The sequence below is a fragment of the Phalacrocorax carbo genome, chromosome 17, assembly GCF_963921805.1.
Source record: "Phalacrocorax carbo chromosome 17, bPhaCar2.1, whole genome shotgun sequence".
Lineage (NCBI taxonomy): Eukaryota > Metazoa > Chordata > Aves > Suliformes > Phalacrocoracidae > Phalacrocorax > Phalacrocorax carbo.
This window is the reverse complement of record NC_087529.1, coordinates 42,170-69,516: the sequence shown is the minus strand read 5'-3', so window position 1 is coordinate 69,516 and position 27,347 is coordinate 42,170. Positions and strand designations below refer to the sequence as shown.

At 46.5% G+C, this 27,347-nt stretch overlaps 1 long non-coding RNA gene across 1 annotated transcript; it reads right to left on the bottom strand.

Moving 5' to 3' along the window:
- Positions 1–5,144: 5,144 nt before the first annotated feature.
- On the bottom strand, positions 5,145–5,840 carry LOC135316071 (uncharacterized). Its single transcript, XR_010375514.1, has 2 exons — positions 5,560–5,840; positions 5,145–5,336 (listed from the first exon to the last, which is right to left on the bottom strand). It is a non-coding gene; the product is annotated as an uncharacterized LOC135316071 (long non-coding RNA).
- Positions 5,841–27,347: the final 21,507 nt, after the last annotated feature.

Genomic DNA, 27,347 nt, shown 5'->3' with positions numbered 1-27,347 from the left:
TTTTTGTGGTGAAAAAAAGGTGGGGAGGCCTCGGTGGGTAATGTCATTTGGGCACCTGAGTATCACTGGGGGCGTGATAATACATCAGGTTTTTTACTTCAGATATGCTCCTAAGTAATGTGTCAATCCTTTCTCTTTGTGGCTTCTGTTCTCCCACGTGTGGTTGTTTTCATCCCCCGAGTAGCAGTTTTGTTAGCCCTGGCTATGCGAGCATGGGTGACTTTCCCGGCTGCCAGAAGCCAAGAACGATAATGAATCTGCCTAGTGGGGGAGGTGTGATTATTGGTGTGAGAAACAATTCTTCTATCCTAATCTTCTCAGAAGGAAAGGGAAGGTCACATAGGTCTTTGGCCTCTGGAAACTGAAAAGACAGAGTCCCAGGGAGTTTCCCCACAGAACTGCCGCTGAGAGAAATCTCTGTTATCTCTAATCCTTGCTTGGACTTCTGGCTTTAGGACAGAGGATATGCTATTTGAAACCTGCTTTTCCCTGTTTAACTTCTTCTGGATACCTGTGTCAGTGCTGTTGCAGGGTCTGCGGTGGTTCATAACAGCCGGGACCATGGAGCAACCCTGGGGCACGGCATGGGCCGCCATCTAACTTTTTAGACTCAAATGATCTGCAGTTGCCAGGTTGCTGTCTCAGGGCAGGCTCACCATTTGCACCTTGTCAATCAGACCAAATATGTGGGGGCAGAGCAGCGGGCTTGAACGCCTAGAGGCTTTTGAAGGAGTTCAACCAGCTTATGAGGGCCTGTGTTCCAAATGCTGCGTTTCACTGCTGGCTACACAAATTGAAACGGTGACTGGTAAATGAAGCCAAGTATATGTTTTGGGTTGGTTTTGGGTGGGTTTTTTTGTGTGTGTGTTGTGGGGTTTTTTTGTTGTTGTTTTGGCTGAACTAGAACTTACATATGCTGTGTAATTTTACCTCTCTGAAGAAAACGGATTTCTCTAGCTGTAAGTATGCTTGTAAGTATATTTCTGTCTGGATACCTCCTCCCGCCATGTTTTGGTAAGGCTTTTTAAGAGTCTTCCCTTCCAAAAAAGCCCTCGGCATTGGCCGGTGAAGGGTGTCCTCTGAAGGCGAGAGAAAATGGGCGCAGGAAGAAATGAAGGGAATCGCAAAAGCTCAGTGTTTCGGGGGTGCCCTAGGCTTTAGTGTGATGGATATCTGACTGAGCCCCAATACTTGTAGAGGGCACTGAACAGCTGTGTGTACAAGGGCAGAGGTATCACACACGTGTTTGTGCACCCTTGTAATGAGAGCGTACTCTGTGAATGCCCATACTGGTCATGCTGCCACGTGACTGCGATGATGGGGCTGATCGCTGGGTTGGGAGAGTGGCCTTACTAGTGTCCGCAGCAGCCACAAAACATTTCTTACACGGACCTCTGCAGGGGCAGACTTGAGCAAGCAAGTCCAACCTCTGCCCCTGCAAGCACTCTTATGCTGCCTGTGTAGTTGAGGATGGGTTTTTGGGCAGAGTGGCTAAAGTGGGGGAGTGTGAGGGGAGACTACTTGGGTAGAGAGCTAGTCAGAAAACAGTTCAGCAGAGGGGACCATAATGAAAACTTCTTCAAGTCGATATAAGAGGGCCACAGGCATGTGCTGTTTCTAGACTAGAATGGGGCGCATGGGAAAGCATAGGCTACAAATGTTTTTGGTCCACTCTTTTTGTCTTCAGAGATGCCACTTCCTTCCTGTGGCAGCTTTTCTCAGTGCATTGTTTGCCAAACCTCCTGAGAAGTGATCTCTGGGCAGCTGGCGAGGTGCTCGAGTGTTGGGGGGCTGGCATTTGGATGTTCTGGGGTTTTTTGCATTGTCCTCCTCTCCCTCCCCCTAGGTCATGGTGAGTGTCATGGTAGAGTAACAATCCGGATGGTGCTCAAACTTCTGGAAAAGGTCTTTGTGTAGTTGTGATATCGCAGCTCTTTCTACAGGCGTGACTGCTCCACACCACCTTTTCTTGCTTGTACAGGTACCGGAAAAAGTACCCACACTGAATTTGAATTAGCATCCCTCCTTGTGCGTGCTCTTTTATACTTTGTTGCCTTCTCTCTGGGTGGATTGTTTGAACCCCAGATTGTTTAGAGAAAAAAACACTAGGAATCGTGTAGCTGTTTAAGAGATGAGGATAAAACTACTTAATTTGGACTAAATGAATGAAGTTCTTGCACCTTTGTAAATATTGAAGAAGAATTCCATTGCTGTGTAATGGCTGAACCTATTAACTTATTAAACCACATGGAAATCAAAACCTGACCCCAAGTCTGACTTCATACCTGCTGGAGTGCAGTGAGTTGGGCTTTGCCTTTGTAGAAGTTCAGGGAGGTAGTTGATTCGTAGCCCTCTTTTTTAAGACTGTAGTCTCTGAACAGCCCTTTTTGCCACATGCAGGCACACGGGCTCACAGTCCGTAAGACCATGGCAAGGGCCCTAGCCTTTGCAGTGCTCCTGGGAGGCAAGGGATTCCCGAGACGGCGACATCAGCTGTGGAAGGCGAGTGGTGCCAAAACCTTCAGTGGGACCCGGACGTGCGGCAGGATGCCAGGAGGGTCGGTTACAGCTTCTCGGGGGGCCCTAGCAGTGTGGGGAGTGCCCTGCCCTCTCCCTCACAAGCACCCACTTCCGTGTTTTCTTCTCCCTTTGCCTGCCCTGCTTTCCCTTGTTTCTTGTCCTCACTTTGTTGCAGGGCCTGCACTTCCAGCTGCAAAGTCAAGGTAGGCTGGGGGAAAATAAGCAAACAAAAACCCCCAACAAACCCCACCCCCCCCCAATCCCTCATTTTCATGTGCAAAAGCAAGTCACCAATTTTGTGGAAAAGCACCAAAGAATGCCAGAATTGAATATTTTGGAAAAAAACAACCCCCCCTGGCTTTTAGATTATGGAAAAGGAAAAAAAAACCCAAACCCAGAACCAAACACAAACAAATGAAAAAAACCCAATAAACCAAACCCCCCATTTGAGGAAAATTTGGGGTGGAATACTGGCAGTTTGATGGGCATCACTGGGGGTTTTCTGCTGTGTGTTACCTGGTGTGGGTCAGTTATCCAGAGTGGACTATCTGTTCCAGGTTATCCCTGTGACACGACCCCCCCCATCCCCTACCCTCCTACCTCATGGCCCCTCTCCTCACTCCACCCCTGCTGCACCGCCCGGGCATTGCCTGCACCCCTCGCCTGCCCATTGCCCCTCCCAAACTCTGACACTCCCCCACCCACTTCCCACCCCATACTCCCGCCTACTGTGTTCTGGATTTTTGCTGGAAACAGTGTTGCTGAGGCAGGGCTGTGTTGGTCACTGCTGAGCAGCACTTGCACAGTGCATGGGGCTCTTCTGCTCCTTGTGCCACCCTGCCAGCGAGCGGGCTGGGGGGTCACGGAGAGCTGGGAGGGGACACAGCCAGGACAGACCATATCATGTCACGGGCAGTAATAAAACCAGGGGGGAGGCTGGAGAGGGGCCGCTGCTTATGGGCTGCTTGGGCATGGCTCAGTTGGCAGTGAGTGTTTGAATTCGTATCACTTTCTTGGGTTTTATTTTTCTCTCTTGGTGTTTGTTTGTTTTCTTCTTTTCCTTACTGGTGGTTGTTGAACAACCCATGACTTTTCTCACTCTTACCCTTCTGATTCTCTCCCTGATCCCGCTGGGGTGGGGGGAAGTGAGCAGTTGTGTGGTGCTTAGTTGTCAGCTGGGCTTAAACCATGACACAAGGTTAGTTGCAAGCCCTGCCTGGCTAATGCTTTAGGTGCTCCATGTTATTCCTACCATCTTGATAGGCCATGCTTGTTCTTCATTGCTGTTTTATAGTGCCTTTTGCATGGCACGAGTACTGCTGCTTATGGAGCAAACATACCTGTCTCCCACCCTCTGGGAAGTAACTCTGCCAAAGACAAAGAGCAGAACAGCCATGGCACAATTTACAGCCTCTCCAGGGACCCAGCAGGCCCCTCTTTCTTGCCTCTTACTCTGTTGCAGAAACAGCTACACCCTGCAGCTCCTCAAGTTGTTAGCTTGGCCCTGACAGTGTACAGGTTGCTGAAGTCATCGCCTCTACATGGGACGCAGGCAGCCTGGAGAGCTTTAACCAAGTAATTTCTTGCCCCCTTGGGCAGCAGCGGTTCCGCCGCCGCTTCAGGCGGCCGCTTTGTCGATGGCAAGGAGCTGGGTTGACAACGGGCCGCTGCAGACTCTGGTCAGGGTATGAGGCTGTTCCCTGGGGAGCCGGCGCAAGGAAAGTGGAGGTACGCACGGGCACTTGTCAATCCCCCTGGGTAGTAAATTGACAATTAAATTGTTAGAGTGCAAATAAATAAAGGATATATTATTTAGGGATGAGTCATGACTAAATTTAATTGCAGCTCTTACTTAATGGACCAGGCAGTCATTATTCCTAATCTGTATTGTAATAAAAAAAAAAATATTTTGCAATTCTTTTTTAATTGATAAATATAGAAAACTAGTTGCAAGTCATTAATAGCTAAATCTAAATACAGCCAATATTAAATCCATTTTAGGCATTAATGACTCCCAATCAGAAACAAAATAAGGAAGTTTTAGGATCTAAAATGAAAATTGAACTAGGAAAGCTAATTCGTGAGCAGTTAACACTTAAATTATAACAGTGCTGTAAATTAGTTCAGAGGCAGTGATAACTCCTGCTTCAAACCCAAACAGCAATCAAAGCTTTAGATTTTTAAATAAAGAGAAATAAAAGTGAGCCATTAAATAACAGCTGTGTTCAAATGTAAGTATTAAGAAAATTCACAGGCAGTGATTCCCAACTGGAACTAACGACACTAAAAGACTTAGAGTTAAAACAAAATTAGGAAACTAACAGACACCACAACTGCCTGAATGTAACTACAGCCATTTTGGGGGAATGCCTCCCCCCACCCCAAACCACTCCTATTAATTACTTCCAAGTAGAGCTAAAATAAAGGTAAAACCAGTGCAAGTTAAATTTGAGTTAGTATGCAGTTAAACTGCATTTTAAAAACATTAGGACACTCACCAGGCATTGTTAACGCCTCTTACTGATTAAATAACAACAACATTAAACTGATGTGTTACTGAAGTCTGGGCATACCGTCATTGCCGAGACTTCCAAGTACAAAGGAGGAACAGAGCACTCGCTGGGAGCAGTTTACTTGAATGTCCTATTGCAATGATGGTAATTATAGGCCTCCTGACTAGGTTTCTAATCCCGAATATGAAATCATGACTCGATCTTCCCTTCCGCCACAGGCTCTTTTTGGTGCTCAGTCTCCTTCTCCTTCCTTTTCCCTGCAGCTGCAGAAAAACGGGATCCTCCCTGGGTGCTCGCTGTGCTCTGTAATAGCAGTTTAACTGGGCTGCTGAAATATGGGGCCGGACCAACTGGAGCCGTCAGGGTGGCAGCCAAGGGAGCTGGCAACCTGCGCAGCCCTCAGTGCTGCTGTGGTAAAGCGCTGTCCCTTGCCCCCGGGTCCCATCTCACCATTAGAGCCCCCCTGCCCCCATGCAACCCCCACCGAGCACTGGCCCGACCACGGGCCTGGCGCTGCTCATGGTACCTGTGGGGGAGGGCCTGGCTGCAGAGAAACACCATGGTGGGGGACAGAGTGCCACCAGGTCTGAAAAACTGACAGCTGCAGGGCCAGCCAGCACTGCCAGGGCTATGCCAAGCTCCCTGCCACTGGAGCGGTTTCTCAGCACTGGCCGCCCTTCCCGGCACTAGGAGCTGCCATCAGTGCTCAGGCCAGGAGCTCACGATGCTCCAGGACCACCCGGGAGAGCCCGTCAGTCCTCCGGAAGTCGTCCTCTATGGGCGCGCGGTCCTCCAGCTCACCGGAAGTGCCCGTCAGTCCTCCGGAAGTCGACCTCTATGGGTCAGCGGTCCTCCAGCTCACCGGAAGTGCCCGTCAGTCCTCCGGAAGTCGACCTCTATGGGCGCGCGGTCCTCCAGGTCACCGGAAGTGCCCGTCAGTCCTCCGGAAGTCGCCCTCTATGGGTCAGCGGTCCTCCAGCTCACCGGAAGTGCCCGTCAGTCCTCCGGAAGTCGACCTCTATGGGCGCGCGGTCCTCCAGGTCACCGGAAGTGCCCGTCAGTCCTCCGGAAGTCGCCCTCTATGGGCGCGCGGTCCTCCAGCTCACCGGAAGTGCCCGTCAGTCCTCCGGAAGTCGACCTCTATGGGCGCGCGGTCCTCCAGCTCACCGGAAGTGCCCGTCAGTCCTCCGGAAGTCTTCCTCTATGGGTCCGCGGTCCTCCAGCTCACCGGAAGTGCCCGTCAGTCCTCCGGAAGTCGCCCTCTATGGGCGCGCGGTCCTCCAGCTTCCTAGCGGTAGGCCCTGTGCCCTTACGAGGACCCGAGGAGGGCAGTGCCATGCCCCACTGTCTCCCTGCCCCTTTAGTGACAGGCTCTGCCCCCTGAAATGGGCTGGGGGGGATGGTGCTGGCTCCCCCTGCCCCACCACTTAGTGACAGGCCCTGCTCTGTGGTGACTGTCTGTAGGGGTTGGGCTGGCTACATCTGACTCCACCCCTCCTTAGTGACTGGCCCCACCCCCTGGCTACGACCCAGGGGGGCAGTGCTGGGCTCACCCTGCCACCCTCCTTAATGACAGGCCACGCCCCATGCTGATGGCAGTGCTGGGGCCTCATGACCACACCCCCTTAGCAGCAAGACCCGCCCCCTGGCAACAGGGCAGGGGGCAGTGCTGAGCTCCCCAGGGCTCCCCCTTAGTGACAGACTCCACCCCTTGCCACAGGCCAGGGGGACATTGCTGGTATCCCTCTTGCCTCCCCCCTTTAGCGACAGGCTCCACATCTGGCAATCACACAGGGAGAGCAGTGCCTGGCCCCCCTTCTCCCACACTTTGCAACAGGCTCCGCCCCTTAGCTACATCCTGGGATAGTGACAGTTCCCACTGGCCCCACTCCCCTTAGGAACAGGCCCCTCCCCTGCCAATGGGCTGGGTTGGTGGGGCCTAGCCCCACTACCCCCCCCCTTTAGTGACAGGCCCTGCCCCCTAGCAATGGCCTGGCTGGCCATTGCCTTCTCCGCTTGGCCCACCACCTTAGTGGTAGGCCCCACCCCTTGGCAATGACCCAGGTGAGCAGTGCTGGTCCCACCCCTTTTTAGTGACAGGCCCCACCCACTGGTGACAGCACCAGGTGGACCGTGCCGGGCCCACTGCCCCCCCTTTAGCAGCATGCCCTGCACCCTGGCGATGACCTAACCTAACTCTAACCCTAACACTACCCCAGCAGTGCTGAAGTCCCATGCCCACAACCTCTTAGCGACAGGCCCCGCCCCCTGGTGATGGCCAGGGAGAGTGGTGCCGTGCCACACTGGCCTTAGGGACAGATGCTGCCTTCTAGTGGTATCCTGGGGGGTCAGTGCCAGGCCCCCATGACCATGCTCCTCTTAGAGACAGGCCCCACCTCCTGGCAACAGCCCTGGGTGGGCAGTGCTGGTTCCCCCCACATTAGTGACAGGCTCCACCCTCTGGCGACATGCCAGGGGGGCAATGCTGGCTCCATCTGACCTCACCCCCCTTAGTGACAGGTACTGCCACCAGTGACAACCATGGAGGGCAGTGCCATGCCAGACTGGCCCCCTCCTTAGCAACAAGTTCCACCCCATGGCAACAATCCTGGTGGCCAGTGCCAGCTCCCCCCCCCCCAGCAACAGGCCCCACACCCAGAAATGGCTGGCTGACACTGCACCCTTCCCCCTCCCTTAGCAATAAGCCCTGCCCCCTGGCAACAGTCCTGCAGGGTGGTGCTGGACTCCCCTCACTGCCCCCACACCCCCTTAGTGACAGAACCCACGCCTTGGTGACGATCCAAGCATTTTTATGGCTTTATTTTTTTCTTCTTCCCCCACCCCTCCCTTTCTTCCACACTGTGAACTTCAAACAGGTGATAAAACTCCCTGTTGCTATTCTAGCTGCCCTTTTCCTCTCTGAGGGTTCACCCCACCCTTTTCCCAGGTGATTGTGGGAAGGGCAGTGGGCGGGGTGAGGGTATATGAGCCACAGCCTCTATTCAAGGAGCTTAATTTGCTCTAGGGTTTCTCTGGTGTTGGTACTGTTGGGTTCCTTCAGGTGATCAGCTCTTTGGTTAGATGTGTGGGTTTGAGGTAAGGATTTCAGAGCTTGGTAATGTTTTGCAGCATTTATACTGGAAACTTCACTTGTGTCCTTATTTTTTTTTCTCATATGATGTTGTTTTGGGTGTTTAGGAGTGGTAAGATAGTTTAATAGCAATGTACTTTGCTTGGTTTATGGTGTGGTTTTTTCCCCCCATTGGAAGTGTGTTCTATTTTGCCGGAATTCCTGACTTTACTGAAGATAGACTCTTAGTTTTTTTTATTAGTTTTGCTGTTTACTGTTTAACTTGTTGATATTATCTCTTAGTAGGCCTGCTAGTGAGATGCTGTCATAAGGGTTGGGGTGAGTATGTTGTATGCATCTAGATATGGAGTTTTAGCATTTCTCAGGAAAGCAGCAGGGACATATGGCATAGTGTCCTTCATGATATGGAGCAGTTTATTAACTTTCTTTATTACCCAGAGAATGTTGTTGTCCCTAGAATCTTTGCAGCTGCGGCAGGCTCCTCTTTTGCATTAATAGTAGGAGTCTGAGGAGTGGCTAGGGGAAGATCCTACCATTGAGTCATGAGGTTCAGACAGGACTCCCTTGCTTTCTAAACTCCTTCTCTGAGAGGAGTCTAGGTGTGGCTAAGTTCAGTCTCAGACCTGATCAATGGTTTATTTTCTAAGGGTTGTAAAAGTAACCACTGATCGGAGTATTTGTTGTTAGTAACTGATTTGGCAGATGCCCAATTTAACATTATAAGGCAGGTCATGTTCAATGAGGACTATCGTTGCTAGATTAACGAATATCACAATTTATTAAAGCAACAGATACACAGGTTCTTTGGATTACTGGTGATAAATTTGCTGGGTACAGGGCACACAAATACCAAAGATATGAGTAACACTGCTAGGTTACAAGTATGAAGTGACTCTATGTGTTGGAGATTTACAGGGTGACTCCAATGCCCTAGAGATTTATGCAAAACAAATATGAAGTGACTCTAATACGTTAGAGATTTAAAGTGAATCTATACAGAGGTTTCTGATCTTACCCAAAGGTGCCCCAGTGTGGGGGGAGGGAGGCTCAGCCTGTTGACTGGCCCCGGAAGTCAGAGTGACACCTTCCCTAACACCCTCTTTCTCTTCATACATTTTATACTGTTTTTTATCTTTCAGGTGGAGCTTGAGTCACTCTAGTCATACGTACCTTTATTATGATTGGTGTAGAATTTCCTTGCTTTACTTCTAAAAATATAGACTAGAAGAAGTTCAAAATGCTTACCCAGTGAGGGGTGGTTGCACCTTAGAGGTGGGCAACTTTTGGGATGGAGGTGTGTTTTGTTATCATAATGAAATTATAATGAGCAAAGGTCACCAAAAGGGCAGCATTTTGTCAAAAGTATGATGGACTGTTGGCCCAGGGTGGCAAACATGCAGCGTACCAGCTCTATGGTACCTTGAGTTCCCATTTATCACAGAGCCTAGCTGTGATGCCTCCACACCGCTCCACCCTCCAGACAACTCCTCTTAGAGTCAGTATGCCAAGTTCTCCTGGCATTGCTGACATCTATGGTTACTAGGGAACTTCCATGGAATGGATTCCTCACATAGCTGCACTTCACCTTGAAAGCTGCTTCAATGCTATACCTTTTACAAAAACATAAGTTTAATTTCTAAGTCACCTCCAGCAATTATTCCACAGAGCATAGGAAGAAAATGGAAAAACTAAGGGATACCCAACAGACAAGAAAGATTAAAAAAATAGGGGTTGGAACTGGATGTAGAAAATTTTTAAATCACCAAGATTAAGGAAATAAAGGAAAAAAATTAAAAAGCAGGAACAGCCAACTAAAAGACATAGAAACAAATGTTAAGAAGTAACAGGGTATGCACAGACTAGAATGAAATAAAAAATAAAAACAATGAACTGGATAAAAGTAGATATAGAAAAAAATGTAAAAGCAACCTGATAGGACAGACAAGTAATAAGAAAAAATAGGGTTAGACACCTTGATAATAGTAGACATCGAGAGAAAATTTTTAAAGCGAATGGGTACAGGACAGACTAGACTGAATTAAAACATAGAGGCAGCAAACTGGATAAAAGTTGACTAGGAAAGAAAATTTAAAAGCTACAGGATACAGGACAGACAGGAAACAACTAGAAAATAGGGAAATAAAAAACCAGAAACATCTCTAAAAGTAGATATAGAACAAAAATTTTGAAAATAGCATGACACAGGAAAACATTGAAAAACAGACAGAAAATGAGGTAAAAGTACTCCTAGAAAAAAAACCAGCATAAAAATGAAAAGAATTGAGAGTAAAAAATTGAACAATAGCAACTGTTACCTAGATAAAAGATACAAAAAGAACTTAAAAAGCAATGCAGTTCATGACAGGCAGGAAAGAATTAACAAATAGAAACAGGAACTGGGTAAAAGTAGACAGAGCATTATAAAAGAGACAGGATTAAGGAAATCAATGGGAAGAAAATAGGGACACTGAATTAAAATGGAGACATGCTAACGAAATTTGAAAACCAACAGGGTGCATGACAGACAAGAAAGAATTAAAAATAGGGATGGAGGCTTGATAAAAGTAGATGTAGAAAACTTAAAAAGCCCTGGCACTAAGGCAAGAGAGGAAAACAATGGAAACTGAGAGTGAAGGGAAAAAAAGTGGGCATAGGAGAGAACCATTTAAAAAGTGAGGGGGATGGTGGAAATAAAGAGGAAAAATCAAAAATAGGGAAGGCAAACCAGAAGAGGTGGAGAAAGAAAATGTAAAAAGTGATGATGCTGAAGGGAAGACAAATATTTCATCTGCAAGTAGAAAGCTTTAAAAGCCGAGAGCTTAGGAGAGCAAAGAACCAAGAAATAGTAACAGTGATTTAAAACAGAGACGTAGGCAGGAGATTTAACAAGTGATGGCACTAAAGGAAAGAGAAGATATAATTAAAAATAAAGACAGTGAATGGGGAAAAAGGTACACAGAAAGAAGATCTAAAAAGCAACAGGGATTAGGGAAATAAAGGAAAAATATTAAAAGATAGGGACCATGAATTTAAATGGTGATTTTTATAAAATATGTAATTATATATTAACATATTTATATATTAAAAGCAATCAATATAATAATAAAATAATGTATGTATATATATTTTTATATAAATTAAAATATAATAAGCACAATAATAAATAAAACCTTAGTAAATATATAAAAATATAGAAATTTATTAAATGACACTTTAAAAAGTGCTAGCGCTAAGGGAAGACCTGGAAAATAATAAATAAATGCAGTGAAGGGGATACAAGTAGACAGAGCTTTTTAAAAAGCAATGCTGGGCCCTCTGGACCCCTCTTACTGACAGGCCTGGCCCATAGCAATGACATTCTTTCCCCCTACTTTCTTCTATGCTGTGAACTTAAGGCAGGTGATAAAATATCCTGTTGCTCTTCCAGCTGACTTTATACTTTCTAATGGTCACCTCTCCTCTTTCCCAGGTGACTGTGGGAAGGGTGGTGGGTGGGTCTGGGATATATGAGCCACAGCCTCTAATCAGGGAGCTTTTTTGTTCCTGGGTTTCTCTGGTGTTGGTACTTTCTTGTTCCTTTGAGTGGTTGTGGCTTTTGAGCTGTCTCAGCTCTTTGGGTAGGTGTGTTTTAATATTTAGGGAAGTTAAGGTGTTTGTTTGTGGTAAGGATTTTAGAGCTTGGTAATGTTTGGCAGTATCTATGCTAGAAAGTTCCCTTGTGTCGTACTTGTTTTTTTCTTGTATGATTTTGTATTGGGTGGTGTAGCTGTACGCTTCTACGGGAGAACTTATCTTGGGCCGCATAGCTCCGGGACACAGGGCTCTACCCATCCTGGGGACAGTGATGCACAGACACCAATATGATGGATACAAAATGTCCGTCCATTTGGCTGCGTCACACGCTTATATAGCTCTTGCGGTTCCTGTTCCTGCCACTCCTATGGGGAGGAGTCTATCTTTCCGTCACATCCCGTAATCTTCCCGTCGCCGATGCCTGTCTATTCCCCTACATCTCCCCCTCCCCATGCTACTAAAATTCTACAACGCTACTTGCGTAAGCAGATACATATTGCGGTCAGGTCGATATTCATGTAACACTCGCAGGCGCTCTTTGATTTGTCTTATAACACAGCATAACAATGGTAGCCCACAAGTAACCATGATTACTACACACAACAAGATCCCCCCAATTACTACTATCCAGTTCCAGTTTATATCTCTCTTTTGCCGCCCTTTCCCAGTGTCGCTCTCGTTGCAATATTGCTTGCGATCTTGTCAAGGAGCTCATTTCTTTTCCCAATGGTACGGCTAGCATGAGGATCCATGTCAGCAGACCCTGCAAAGAGACAACTCAGAAAGGGATTATTCATTGTACATCCTTGCACAGTTCTGCTTTCACACACTTTGCAGGCACCCATTCTGTGCGCCCTTCATTCTCAACCGCGGCGTAGCCCCTCCCCAGGCATCTCAGTTTCCATCCTCTCTCCCATTGCTCACTGCCTGGGAACCTTACTCGTACCTGCGGATAGCGCTCGCCTGCTTGAGCTTTGCCAAAGTGCTTCTCCACTGCTGTAACTTGCTCCTGCCCGCGTATAAAATGATTAAGCGAATATAATGCACGCATTAAAATAGTTTGCTGAGCTGCTATGGGTATAGTTCCCTTATACCCCTCCCCCTCCCCAAGCTGTATTATTCTTGCTTTCAAGGTGCAATGAGCGTGTTCTACTATTGCCTGCCCTGTGCTATTGTAAGCAATGCCGTGTTTTAATACAATATTCCAAGCTTTACACCATTCTTGGGTACTTCGAGCCCGAAAGCATGGTCCATTATCTGTTTTTATCTCGGTAGGCTTTCCAAGCCACGCCATCGCCGTGGTCCAATGCGTAGTCAAGTGCGTTGCGGTCTGCTTCCGATGTTGAGTAGCCATGATGACTGCACTATATGTATCAACTGTAATTGCCAGGTGCCTTCCGGGGGCCAACTGTGGGCATTCAGTAAAGTCAGTCTGCCAGATAGAATTTGCTTCCAGTCCTCGAGGGTTGACTCCTGCCTCCCACAATGGCGAGTGCTGACAGTAAGGACAGGTGGCTACTACTTCTCTTGCTGCTCTTATTGAGATGCCACACTCCTTTGCCAAGGCTTTAGCACCCAGGTGCAGTTGTTCATGTAGTTTCTTTGCCTCCGCCAAGGTCCAGACTCCCGCGGCTGCTTCATCAGCCGTGCGATTCCCCTCAATCAGTGGTCCAGGCCCCGTCTGATGACTGCGAATGTGAATTACTGTCACCGTTGCTCCTCGCTGCGATAAAGCAATCTCTAGCATCAAGGCAATTTCCGTGTGTGGTACACCCTCTCGTTTCATGGACATGACTAATTTATACACATATAAGGAGTCTGTGCACACATTTATATGCCGATCTATATCCTTTCGCAGGGCCATCTCTAGCGCTTTCGCCTCCAGCCACTGCACACTTTTACCTTGCTCCTCATAAGTCTGTCGCATCCAACTATTTTCTTCTTTCCACACTACCGCCGCTCTGTTCGTCTTCGAGGAAGCGTCTGTGAAATATGTTGGTCCTGGGTGAGGGGTATCCAAAACTCTACTATCCACACTGAAATCCACCACTTTGGCTGTTTCGGCCCACTTCTGTACTGTGCCTGTGACGATTTTCCCTGGGTATGAGTATACTGCCAATTGTATATCCTCTTCACTCTCTACCACCTTCTGCCATTTCACCCCATTCCACGGCACCGTCAGCTTATCTGGCTCTTTCCCAAAAATTACCTTGCTTTCCCGTCGCAGCCGCCAAATCATTCCCGCAGCTACCTTGACTTTTGTGGAGAATGCATCCTTGGGAACCTTCTGATATACCCATCGCAGTGGTTTTTCTTCCCCTGCTCGTATTTGATATAGCAATCCTAACCCTCCACTGGCGGTCAGAATCCAACCTGCAATTAATTCCTCCTGGGGGTCCCACCGCCATATTCTTTCCTTTTGCATTCGATGTTCTATCATCTGCAATTGCTGGACTGCCTCAGCGTCTAAACTCCTGGGCTCCCATGGGTTGGTCCCTTTCAGCAACGCATAGAAAGGTTGCATCTCCTCACCGGTGACGCGCACGAATGTCCGCAACCACTGCAGTGCTCCTACCAGCTTCTGGACATCATGTAAATTTTTAACCTTAGGTGTAAGTTTAATAGGCTGAGCTTGTATGGAATCCCCTTGTATTCTAGCACCCAGAAATCCACACACTGGTCCTCGCTGTACCTTTGCCTCAGCTACCTTGAGGCCCTGTCCCGCAAGGCCCTTTTGGGTGTCTGAAAAGACTTGTTCACACAACGCCTCGGTGGGCGCAGCTATGAGGACGTCATCCATGTAGTGGATCATGTAGATTTTCTCCTGATACTGCTGCCTTACTTGCCGCAATGCGGAAGCCACATACCTCTGGCAGATCGCTGGAGAATTTTTCATCCCCTGCGGAAGTACTGTCCACTGCCATCTACTACCTGGTTCTGTGCGGTTCACTGCAGGCAGAGTAAAGGCAAATCTCTTTCTATCATCTGGATGTAGCGGAATGCTGAAGAAGCAGTCTTTGATATCTAAAACAATGACTTGCCATCCTCTCGGGACAGCACTCAGATCTGGTAGGCCAGGTTGGAGAGGCCCCATGTCCTCCATTTGCTGATTTACTGCTCTAAGATCATGCAGCATCCTCCATTGGTTTTTATCTATCTTTTTTATAGCAAACATAGGGGTGTTCCACGGGCTCATCGAGGGCTCTAGGTGCCCTGCTTCGTGCTCTCATTTTACTACAGCTCTTACAGCCTCTGTTTTCTCTGTTGTCAGGGGCCACTGCTCCACCCAGACGGGCTGTTCGGTTTTCCACACTAACTTGTGCTGATGAAGCCCCTCTGAGGCAGTGGCCCTTATGCTAAATTTTTCAACCCGATCCCCATCTGGGCAAGGGCATCTCGCCCTAACAAGGGGCTTGCTACCCCATCTGCTACTAGTATGGTCACTACGGCCGTGAGGAGCTTCCCTGCGTCCTTGTCCATGACTTCGAGTTTCACAGGGCAAGTACTTGTTCTCGTCTGTTGTTCTCCTCCTACCCCTATTATACGTTTTCCCATGGCGAGGGGCCAAGTTGGTGGCCATCGTTCGAGTGGCATTATTGTGACATCTGCCCCGGTATCCACTAACATTCCCAGGCATATCCGTGCCGGGTAACTCGGTTCTTGTGGGGTAATCATCACCGCTGCCGTGGGTCTCTCGTCACAGCCTATGACCAAGGCCACGCGGGGGCTGTAACCTGCAAATCTTGCCCCCCTGCGTGACGGTTCACTCCCCCTTGGCTCGCTACGGTGGGCCAAGCTCCTGGCGTTGGCACCGTGATGGGGGTCATTTGACTCATAGGAGGCGCGAATCCCCCTCGCTTCGCCCTCCCTTGGCCATTTCCTGGCCTCGTAGTTGGACAATCTCTTGCCAGGTGTCCTGGCTTCCCACACACCCAGCACCTCCCTACTGGGCGGACTCCTCCTCCATTACGTCCTCCCCTTTCCGCTAGCGGGCACCCAGCTTTAAAGTGCCCTCGCTGGCCACACAAGTGACATATTGGCCCCACCCCAGCTGCTTGCACCATCACCCTTTCTTCGCTTCCACAGTCAGTGTTCTGGCAGACGTGCGCTCCCGCACCGCCATGCTGGTTCAATGCTTCCTGGTGCAAGACATGCCTGATGGTTTCACCCAATGGCGCCCCTACCGCCAGGGTGCGGAGGATATCTTGTGTTTGCGGATTTGCTTGATTTCGGAGGCAATCCATAAGGACTGCCTCCTTGGCTGCTGGTGGCAATTCTGATTCTATAATAGCCTTTTGCAACCTATCACAAAACGTTGTAAATGGCTCTGCTAGACCTTGCTGTATCTTTTACCAAGGTTCTGCTTTTTTCTCATACCTGCCCACTTCACTATACGCTTTGCGGGAACTCTCCGTTACCGCTTGCAGCTCCCTGCCCCTTAATTCTGCTGCTTGCAACTGCAGGGTTTCCAGTCCTTGACTTCTGCCAGTGAGCTGGTCAAGGGTGGTCCCCCTCAGCGGGTGGCCCGGAACTGCCGCCACTTGCTGTACGAGGGCATGGCAGGCACTGTGCATTGCCTCCTTCCAAAGTATGTACATTGTGGGAGCTAATATTGCTTTCGCCAACTGCTTAGCATCAGAGGGGGTCAATGGCGCTGCATGCGCAGCGTCCAGCAGCAATCCTACTCCTTCGTCTTTCAGCCCCTTTTCTTTAATTTCTCGCCATAAAGTTCGCACTAGTTTGGCATCTATCGGCGTCCACTCCACTCCTCCTCCTGGAGCTAATCGGACAGGGAAGATCCCGGGCATCTCTATCCTTACTCCATCGAGGCTACAATCTCTAGCTATCAGCCGCCAGTTAGGTAACTCAACTGACTGTCGCTGGGGTGCACCCTTCGTTAAAAGTCCTGTCTGCCGCCGAGTTACTTCCCCTAGTGCGCGCATAACCTGCCGCAGCACGTCCTCCGGAGACCCCTCCGGAGCTGCAGCACTCCGGACCTCCCCTTTTGATGGTCCCTCTCCTCCCTCCTTCTGATTGGTCCTCCAAGTCTCTGCTGTTTTGTGCCTCTTTTTTGCGCGCCGCAGACAAGCTGCTCTCTCTTCCCACATATGGGCTTCGGTTTCTCCCCCAATTTCTGATTCGCTGCTACTCGAAGTTGTTCTATACTCCCCCTGTCCTCCCCTCCAGGCACCCCAATCCCCCTCCTCGTCCGACTCCCATCTCAAGGGTTGCCCCGGGAGCCAGTCTCGAGGGTCGGGCAGAGGGCTGTGCTGCTGCCGGCGCTGCTTCCGGCGCTGGTCATCTTTCTCCTTCCGCTCCGTCACTCCCGCTGCGTCCGCTGCCACGTCACTCTCCCCGTGCGCGGGCGCCCGTGCCAAATCATCCCAGGGGTATGCGGGGAGGGGGGGCACTCTAAAGGCCCTGCTGGCTCAACAGGGAACACCGCCGCTTCCCGATCCACCTCCTTGGGAGCCTCAGACTGAGTCGCTGGCCAGGCTACTCCGTCCGAACTCTCTCCTTCTTCCCCACCCCCCGCGATGCTTGCCCCGTCTGCGTCCCCACTGCCCCTCCTGGGTCTCTTTCCGGGCTACTGTCGCCTGTAGCACCGTGCAGGCACCGCCGCGCCTGCCGCCACGTCTCCTGATCATCCCGAGCTTTCAATAGTAATCGGTGTATCTTTCCCCAGAGCTGTATGTACTGGGTTTTTCCCATCATAGCCCTTTCGGCTAACTCCTCTTTAATCCTCACCCACTTATCCTTATTAAATATGTCTGCGGGACTTCGTATGAGCCCCTGCGTAATCATCCATCGGATGGCCTTTGAGGTAGGCGTCTTCGATATTGAAGTACCATATTCCTTCCCCAATCCCTTCAGTACCTTTACGACTGAATCCATGGTGCGCCCGCCGACCTGCGGCTCCCCGTCCTGCCCCTGCGTGCCCCAAGCTCTCTTTTCCCCCCGGCGAACCTGCCAAGCCTCCCCGCTAATCACATCGGGGTCACCACTTGTAGCTGTACGCTTCTACGGGAGAACTTATCTTGGGCCGCATAGCTCCGGGACACAGGGCTCTACCCACCCTGGGGACAGTGATGCACAGACACCAATATGATGGATACAAAATGTCCGTCCATTTGGCTGCGTCACACGCTTATATAGCTCTTGCGGTTCCTGTTCCTGCCACTCCTATGGGGAGGAGTCTATCTTTCCGTCACATCCCGTAATCTTCCGGTCGCCCCTGTCTATTCCCCTACAGGGTGGTAAGAAGGTTTAATAGTATGGTGTTCGGTTTGTTTTTTTCTTTGTAAGTGCATCTTATTTTGCTGGAATTTCAGACTTCACAGAACAAAGGGCAGACCTTGGAAGAGTAACAGCAGACACAGGGGCTTCAGGACTGCAAGTACAGGGCAGGAGCTATCAGTAAGGGGTGGGATTTCTGCCCTGATATGTCAGGAGAAGAGTAAGGGGGTTCTAAAGTTTTAGGACTGGGGGATGGTCGCAAAAGGGAGGCAGATTAATCGGCCCTTCTTAGATGGGTGTTGCCATTGGATTTGGGTGTTGATGAGGTCTGTTCTGTTTTGGTGTCTCGGCAGCCGATGTGAGGTCACGACAAAGTCACGAGAGACATAGCATAAACTGTTTGGGCCGCCTCATAGCAACCCATGGGGCTGAATGTCAGACAAGTCTCATCTCAGGATGCATGAAGTACATTAAGGTACACTGAAAAGTATGCTCTGGAGCTCTGAGGTCTCTGCTCCTTCTGTGCCTTTTGTGTACTTCATTCCCTGACTTAATTTTTGCATCTGTCCTTTCACAGTCCATCTGTATGCCACAGCCATGATTACTCAGAGGCACTGACTAGTCACTGGTTTCTAGCGCAGGCTGGTGTTGCTGTCTTCCCTGGAACTTCTTGGAGAAAAGGATGTGTGTTCTTTGTGCTCATAACAATCTCTAGCTGGGGATCTGTCTTTCCTTGCAGTCCCAGGCATGGAAGCTTTTTCTGTGATTACCTTTTTGCCTTTTTCCTTAAGTCGCCAATGAGGTTTGCTCCAGTAGCAGTGATAGCGGTGATGTTCTCTTGTTCTTGTTTATCTCTCGTGTGCTTAGCACCAGTTTCTGCAGCCATAAAGTGTCCATTTTATCTGTGAGTCACTGTGACATGATGCTTTGGTTTTTCATGGGCTAATTGATGCTGCTGTAATTCCCTAAGGGGCTTTGTAGGGAATTGGGATCAAGGGTCTGGAGCTTCTTTTGTGCTGGAACTCTTGTTCTCGTGGCTTCATCTGTCAGCAGTCTCAATTGCCATGTGGTACAATGTCCTGTCTCTGAGCTTTCTACCTTCTGATACTTTCTGGGTTTTGGTTAGAATTTTTTTGGCAGGATTTATTTTGTTTATTCCTGCAGGTAAAGTCAGGTGGTCTTTTGACATACAGGTCCCTATGGCTCTGATATTTCCCCCCACCCCCCGATATCTCCACCAGCATTCTCCATGACAGGAGGGGCAGAGAGGGGAGCAGAGTGCTAGGGCATCAGGCTTCCTTCTGCCTTTGCAGGGTTGACCCCAAGGCAGTGTGGTACGTGGGTCGATGGCGTAAGTATATATTTCATGGGTGAACTAATCCCTTTCAGAGGGTAAGGATTTTATTCTGTTTAGTGTAAATGTTGTTTTGTTTGGTGTATTTGCTAAAGACTTGAGTTTTGTGTGGGAGGAAACCAGCTATCTGAATGGTTTTGGGATAAGGTGTTGTATGTGTGTATGTATGTCCTAACTTACCAGATGTTGTGAACTAGTTGTATCTGATTTTCCTAGTGACTCACAAAGTGGTTTGGGGCACCCTGATGGTAGGTGCTGTAGCTAAATGGCAAAGCAGGGTCATAGCAGAATTGCCTGTTTATGGGGATGGGCTTGGCCTTCTCCTGCACAAACTTCATTACGTAGCAATTGGGATGACAGCTTTCTTTTGACTTCTTAACAAATGGGAGGATAATGGAGAGTGTTATAAGAGTATACTAATTTCCTCTTCCTTTTGCAGTATGGGAACCCAAGGGGGAGCCTGCATTCAAGGAACAGTGAGAGGATATCTGTGTTAACTGTCAACAGAGGAAGGAAGCTTCTTTTCAAGGTAAGGACATAAAGTAGAGTCATCATTTCTTTTGTTTTCTTTTCATCATAGGGGCAGGGAGGGGCTGGGACATGGGTAAATTGGAGATTTCATGGAATTTCCTACAGGGATAGGACTTAATAAAAACAAATCTTTCCATAATCTGAAAGAAAAGAGAGCAGAATAAAGGCACGGGCAGGATAAAAAAAGAAATTTAAGAAGTGAGAGGTGTTAGGGAAATCAAGAGAAGCAATTAAGAAACCTGGGCTAGCCAAATAAAATTGAAAAAGCAAAGGGACTACTAGAGGCAAGAAAGATCTAACACATGAAGAGAGGCAATGGTCTCAAAGTAGGAGGAGAAATTTGGCAGCTGTTAGGTTGAAGGAAATAAGGAAATATTAAGGAAATAGCAAGGGTGAACTAATGCAGAAATGTAGAAAGAAAAATTTAAAAGGAAGGTAACTAAGGAAAGAAATAATAATTTAAAGAACGAACAAAAGGGCTAAAAGTAAGCTCAGAAAGAAAGTTTAGGAAGAAAATGTCTGAGGGACAGAAAGAGAAAGCTTAAGACATAGGAAGAGAAAACTGAATGAGGTACACAGCAAAATGCACACGCAAGGGCACTAAAGAAAAAGAAGTATATTTAAAAGAGAGCAAAGGAAATTAAAATAGCCCAGGAAAGAATGTTAAAGACAATATGAGTGTTAGGGTAATGAAAAAACCCAGTATGAAATCACAATGGCGAAATAATCAGAATTGCAAGAAAAAGTAAAATGTGAAAGGACTATGGAAAAATGAGGAAAAAAAAAAAGAGATGTAGAAAACCTTAAAAAAAAGCGGTTAGAAGAGAAAAGAAATGAAAAAGAAAATGGTGATTTGAAAGGCAGATATTTCATCCCTTATTTGCAAGAAAAAAGTGTGGAATAAAGGCACGACCAGGGAAAAACAAGCTTTTAAGAAGTGAGAGGGCTTAGGGAAATCAAGAGAAACTCTTAAAGCGGGGCCAGCCATATAAAAACGAAAAAGCAAAGGGACTACTAGAGGCAAGACAGTTATAAAACATGAAGAGAGGCAATGGTCTCCAAGTAGAAGGAGAATTTTGGCAGCCAATTGGGTGAAGGAAATAAGGAAATATTAGAGATGAGCAAGGTTGAAGTAATGCGGAAAGGCAGGAAGAAAATTTTAAAAGCAAGGGCACGAAGGCAAGGGAAAACCTAAACAAATTATAGGACTGCGACCGAGGATAAAGGTACACAGGTAGAAGCTTGAAATAGTGATGTGGTTTAGGGAAATGAAGGAAAAATATGAAAAACTAGGGACGGAGAATTAAAATGCTGATTTGATTAAATATTTGGTTATATCTATTTTCATTTATGTAACAATATTAAATGTACTACTGTCAACTGTAATTCTCCTCTATATTTGGATTACATATCAATAGAAACATAAAGAAAATAGTAATGAATCAAACATTAGTGACAATTTAAAAACACATTAGACCCTTATGAAAGGACAAATGGAAATGGATAGACATTTCGGAAAGCGCTGGCACTAAGGGAAGACCTGCAAATTAACAAAACCCGAGACTGAAGGGGACAGAAATATAGCGAAGGGAATGAGAGTGGGCACAGGAAATAACTGAATTCAAAACTGAGAGGAATTATGGCAACAAAGAGGAATATTTAGAAATATGGACAGCAACCCAGAGGAGGTGGAGAAAGACAATTTGTAAAGCAATGGCGCTTAATAATTAGAAATGCTTCTGTAATGTGAAAGAAAAGAGGGCAGTGGATCGGTTCGGGCCGGGTAATATAAGAAACTGAAGAAGTGAGAGGGCTTAGGGAAATCAAGAGAAACACTTAAGAAAGTTGGTCCAGCCAAATAAATTGAAGAAGCAAAGGGACTACTGGAGGCAAGACGGTTATAAAACAGGAAGAGAGGCAATGGTCTCCAAGTAGGAGCAGAATTTTGGCAGCCGTTATGTTGAGGAAACAAGGAAAATATTGAAAATGAGCAAGGTTGAAGTAATGCAGAAAGGCAGGAAGAAAATTTCAAAAGCAAGGGCACAAAGGCAAGGGAAGGGTAATCAAAATATAAGACAATGACCAGAACAAAATATACGCAGGCAGAAGCTTGAAATAGTGATGGGGATTACAAAGAGGAAGGCAAAAACAAAAAACTAGGGATGAAGAATTAAAACGGCAATTTAATTGAATAGTCGATCATATGTATCTTTATATATGTAACAGTAATGTAAACTATATTTCTATCTACATATTTTGATAACATATCAATAAAAATATAAGGACAATAATAATGAAAAAAACCTTAGTGACAATGTAAAAACATACTAGACATTTTTAAGAAATGATAAATCGAAACGGAAAGACATTTTGGAAAGCGCTGGCACTAAGGGAAGACCTGCAAATGAAGAAAAGCCCAGAGTGAAGGGGACAGAAATATAGCGAAGGGAATGAGAGTGGGCACAGGAAATAACTGAATTCAAAACTGAGGGGGATTATGGCAACGAAGGAAAATATTGAAAAATAGGGCCAGCAACCCAGAAGAGGTGGAGAAAGACAGTTTGTAAAGTGATGCCATTTAATAAATTGAAATCCAGCTTTAATGTGAAAGAAAAGAGAGCGGCACAGACTTGCGGCAGGGTAAAAGAAGAAACTGAAGAAGTGAGAGGGCTTAGGGAAATTAAGAGAAACAGTTAAGAAAGTTGGGCCAGCCAAATAAAAACGAAAAAGCAAAGGGACTACTGGAGGCAAGACAGTTATAAAACAGGAAGAGAGGCAATGGTCTCCAAGTAGAAGGAGAATTTTGGCAGCTGTTATGTTGAGGAAACAAGGAAAATATCAAAAATGAGCAAGGTTGAAGTAATTCTGAAAGGCAGGAAGGAACGTTTAAAAGCAAGGGCACGAAGGCAAGGGAAGGTGTAATGAAAAATTGAAGACTGTGACCGGGGGAAAAAAGATACACAGGCAGAAGCTTGAAATAGCGATGGGGATTTAGGGAAAGGAAGGAAAAATATGAAAAAAACCTACATATGGAGAATTAAAACGCTGATTTGTTTTAACATTTGGTTATATATTTTTATATATGTGACTGTAATAAGTAAACTACTGTAAACTATAGTTTCATCTAGATATGGAGTCTCAGCTCTTTGGGTTGGTGTGTTTTTACATTTAGAGAAACTGAGGTGTTCGTTTGAGGTAAGGACTTAAGTGCCTGGTAACACTTGTCAGCATCTATGCTAGAAAGTTCACTCATGTCCTACTTTTCTTTTTGGCTCATATTTTTTTATGAATGTTTGGGGTAGTTTGGGGTTTTTTTTCATTGTAAATTCATTTTATTTTGCTGGAGTTCCTGTCTTTACTGAAGAAGGAACCTTGGGTTTTTTCTCTAGTTTTGCTGTTTACTGTTGTTGACTTGCTCTCTTAATAGGCTTGCTAGTGAGATGCTGTGGTAGGGGTTAGGGTGAATGTGTTGTATGCATTTGTATATGGAGTTTTAGCATTTCTCAAGAAAGTAGCAGGGACACAAGGCATAGTACTTTCAGGGTATGGAGAAGTTCATTAATACCGTGGGTCGGCAAATATAAGAACCCTGTAAAACTCAATTTGTAGGTTTAGAAAGCAGGCGTTCTTTATTACGGCACAGGGGATTGTTCCACCTAGTGTGTGTGTGCCAAGTTGTTTTACTACAGGAGTTATATGCAATCAAAATATTCATTAAATTTCTAGGAAAATTACTGTATTTGTAATCTTCTGGGAATGCATTAACATATGCAAATGTCCTTAATGGATGCGCATTCACGTTTTTTGGTGGTCTTCCAGGGTCCTCAATACTCTTCCTCACCATGTCTGCTGGTTGAACTCAGTCTCTGGGCATGCTCAGTTCATTTTTGGCCTCGTTACAGAATTCTTCCTGCTACTGAGCTAGCTTATTCTAGTACATTTCCCTTGTTTATTCTATTCAAGGATACAGCTCCTCCAGCCTCCCTTCCATCTGTGCACATATAGCAAGTTCTAAGACTATTTGTGAAGTATTTTAAGTATTTCAAAACTTAACTCTGTTGCTCCACTTAGAGGAGCCTGTATGTTCTTCTGAAGCTGGTATCAGGTATCATCACTGCTCTTCTGTATTGCCCACAGAGTATGTTGTCCCTAGAACCTTTGCAGCTGCAGCAGGCCCCTCGCAGGTAGTAAGTGTTAGTACTTCACTTAATTTGTGGGCCTGTAGCAGGAGTTGTTGGGAAGGTGTGGGGTTCTTCCCCTGACAGTTCAGGAGAAGAGTAAGTGGGTTCTAAAGTTTTAGGACAGGAAGAGGGCTGGGAGAGGGAGGTGGGTTCATCAGCCCTTCTCAGATGGGTGTTGCCATCAGATTTGAGTGTCAACAAGGTCTGTTCAGTTTTGGTCTCAACTGCTGACGTGAGGTCACAACAAAGTCATGAGAGATGTGGTGTAAATTGTCCAGGGCTCCTCATTGCAACATGCAGGGCTGAGTGTCAAACAAGTCTTACCTCAGGTTGCATGAGGTACATCAAAACGTACACTGCAGTACTCTGAGGTCTCCACTCCTCTGTGGTTTTTGCACTCTGCATTCCCTGACTTAATTTTTCCCTTCCCTGGAACTTGTTAGAAAAAAGGATGTGTGTTCTTTGCGCTCATAAGGATCTTCAGCCGGGGGTCTGTATATTATTGCAGTGCCAGGCATGCAAACTTTCTGTGATTCCCCTTTTTGCTTTTTTCCTTAAGTGTCCAATGAGGCTTGCTCCAGTATTGGCAATGGCAGTTATGATCTCTTTTTAATCTATTGTGGTTTTAGCAGCAGTTTCCGTAGTCATAAGGTGTCCATTTTAGATCTGTGTCACCGTGACATGCCATCATGGTTTTTCCATCAGCCAACTGCTGCTGTAATTCCCTATAGGGCTTTGTAGGGAATCAGGGTCAAGGATCTGGAGCCACTTTTGTGGCAGATCTCTCATCCTCGTGGCTCCATCTGTCAGACAGTCTCCATTGCTGCATGGAACAATATCCTGTCTTTCTGAGCTTTCTACCTTTTGATATTTTCTGGGCCTTGGTTAGAGTTCTTGTGGCAGGATTTCATTTTTTTATTCCTGCAGCTGAAGTCAGGTCTTCTTTTGACATCCAGGTCCCTGGGTCTTTCTTTTTTTCCATATATCCCCACCAGTGTTCTTCCATGACAGGAGGGAAAGAGAGGGGAGCAGAGCGCTAGGCCATCTGGGGTGGTAGCATCAGGCTTCCTCCTGTCTTTGCAGGGCTGACTCCAAGGAAGTGTGGTACATGGGTCGATAGCGTGAGTATATATTTTGTGGGTGCACTAATACCTTTCACAGTATTTCAGAGGGTAAAAATTGTTCTGTATGGTATAGTGTTGTTTACTTCTTAGTATTTTCTATGCCTCCTTTTATCTAGTTCACTGTCTCTATTATATTTTTTCTTGCAGAACTTTACACCTTTGCTTTCTATGCCTGCATCTTAGTTCATTGTCCTTATATTTCCATTCTTAAATTTTTTTAAAGTGCCCTTTCTTTGTCTACTTCTATTGCGTTCACTGTCTTAATGTTTTAATTTTCTTGCCTTTCCTTAGCACTGTTGCTTTTTAAATTTCCTATGCCTCCTTTTGTCTAGCTCCCAACCCTCTATTTTAATTCGTTCTTGTCTGTCACGTACCCTCTTTGTTTTTAAGTTTACTTTATATGTTTCCATCTTAGTTCGCTGTCCCTATTTTTCCCTTTATTTCCTTCATCTTGTCACTTTCAAATTGTTCTTTCCATGTCTACTTTTATCTATTCCTCTTTCTATTTGTTAATTCTTTCCTGTCACAAAACGCATTGCTGCTTAAGTTTTCGTTCTGTCTTCTTTTATCAAGGTAACTGTCCCTACCTTTCAATTTTTTACTCTCATTCTTTTCTTATTGAAATTTTATTTCTAGGAGGGCTTCTACCTCATCCTCTTTCTGGTTTTCAATTTTTTCCCGTTTCTTATATCCTGTCACTTTTAAAATTTTCATTTAATGTCTCATTTTATTGAGATGTCTCCCTGTTTTCTAGTGGTTTTGTGTCTGTCCTGTACCCTGTTGCTTTTAAAATTCTTTCCTCATCTCTTCTTATCTAATTTGCAGTCTTTATTTTTTAATTTATTCTAGCCTGTTCTGTAACCGATTGCTTTTAAATTTTTCTTTCTAGGTCTACCTTTATCAAGATGTCTATCCCTATTTTTTTCTTATTTCTTGTATGTCCTCAGGTTGATTTTTATGTTTTCTTCTTGATCTGCTTTTACAGTTCATGGTCTTTATTTCATTCTAGTCTGTGCCATACTCTGTTCCTTCTTAAATTTTGTTTCTATGGCTTTATTTAGTTGGCTGTTCCTGTTTTTTAATTTGTTGCCTTTTCAAATTCTTTTTCTGTATCTGCTGTTATTTAGTTCCCATCCCTATTTTTAAATTTTTTCTTGTCTGTTGCGTATTCCCTCAAGTTTCCAGTTTTCTTTTCATGCCTCCATTTACTTAGTTTACTGTCTCTATGAAGGAGGAAAAAAATTAAATCAATGTGTGTGTTTTTCAGATGTGTTTTGTTCTGTGTCTCAACCCGAGGCTTTAGAGAGTCTTCTCAGCACGCTTTTATCTCTAGAGCATAATTGGTCCCCCTCTCGGTTAGTCAGAAAATCTCCTTGGGTCATCCCTCTTCCTCAGGGCCGTGTTTTTGCCTGCTCCTCCACCTGACTTGCCTCCAATGGGTCAGCATCTGTGATCTCTTCAGATCCCCTTGAGTACCTTTGTACCCCCGAGCCTTCTTCCATCTCTCCAGCCACCTCAGCATCCCTCTGTTTTTGTCACAATGCTTCCTGCAATCATCCTTGCCTTCCATGGCCATCTGTTAGTTCTGCAGCAGGCTTTGTATGTTTCTTGTTCAGAGACAACTCTTCCTCAGGCTTTCATTTTGCCCCAGAGCACTCTTACCTTCCCTCTGCCATGTCAGATGCCTTCATTCGGCCCCGGTCCCCTGTGGAGATCTGTCCTCTGTTCAGATCCCTTCCTGAGCACCTCATTCTGTCAGCAATCCTTTGCTTGTCTCTATGTCCCATTCCCTGTGTTCCTATCACAATGCCTGCTGAGACCATCCTTGTGCCCCATGGCTCCCTTTGAGCTCCACAGCCCTCTTTGTGTCTCTCTTATTCAGACAGAACCCTTCCTCAGGCTTTTTCTGTGCCCCAGAGCACTCTTACCTTATTCACTGCCATCAAGGATGTCTCTATTCAGTTGCTCATCCCCTGAGGACATCTGTACATTGTTGGGACAGCTTCTTGACTTTTGCATCACAGCCCAGAGCTGCCTTCTGTCTCTCTTTCACGCCTCACTTCCACCATCATCCTGCCTCCTGACTCTGTCCTTGTGCCATAGCACCCTCTTTTGACACTATAGCCCACTTTGCATACTTCTTGCTCCCTGACAATGTTACCTGATGCCATCTTTCATCTCCAGAATGCTCCCGGTGTCCTCTGTACTAGCTAGGGTACCTCT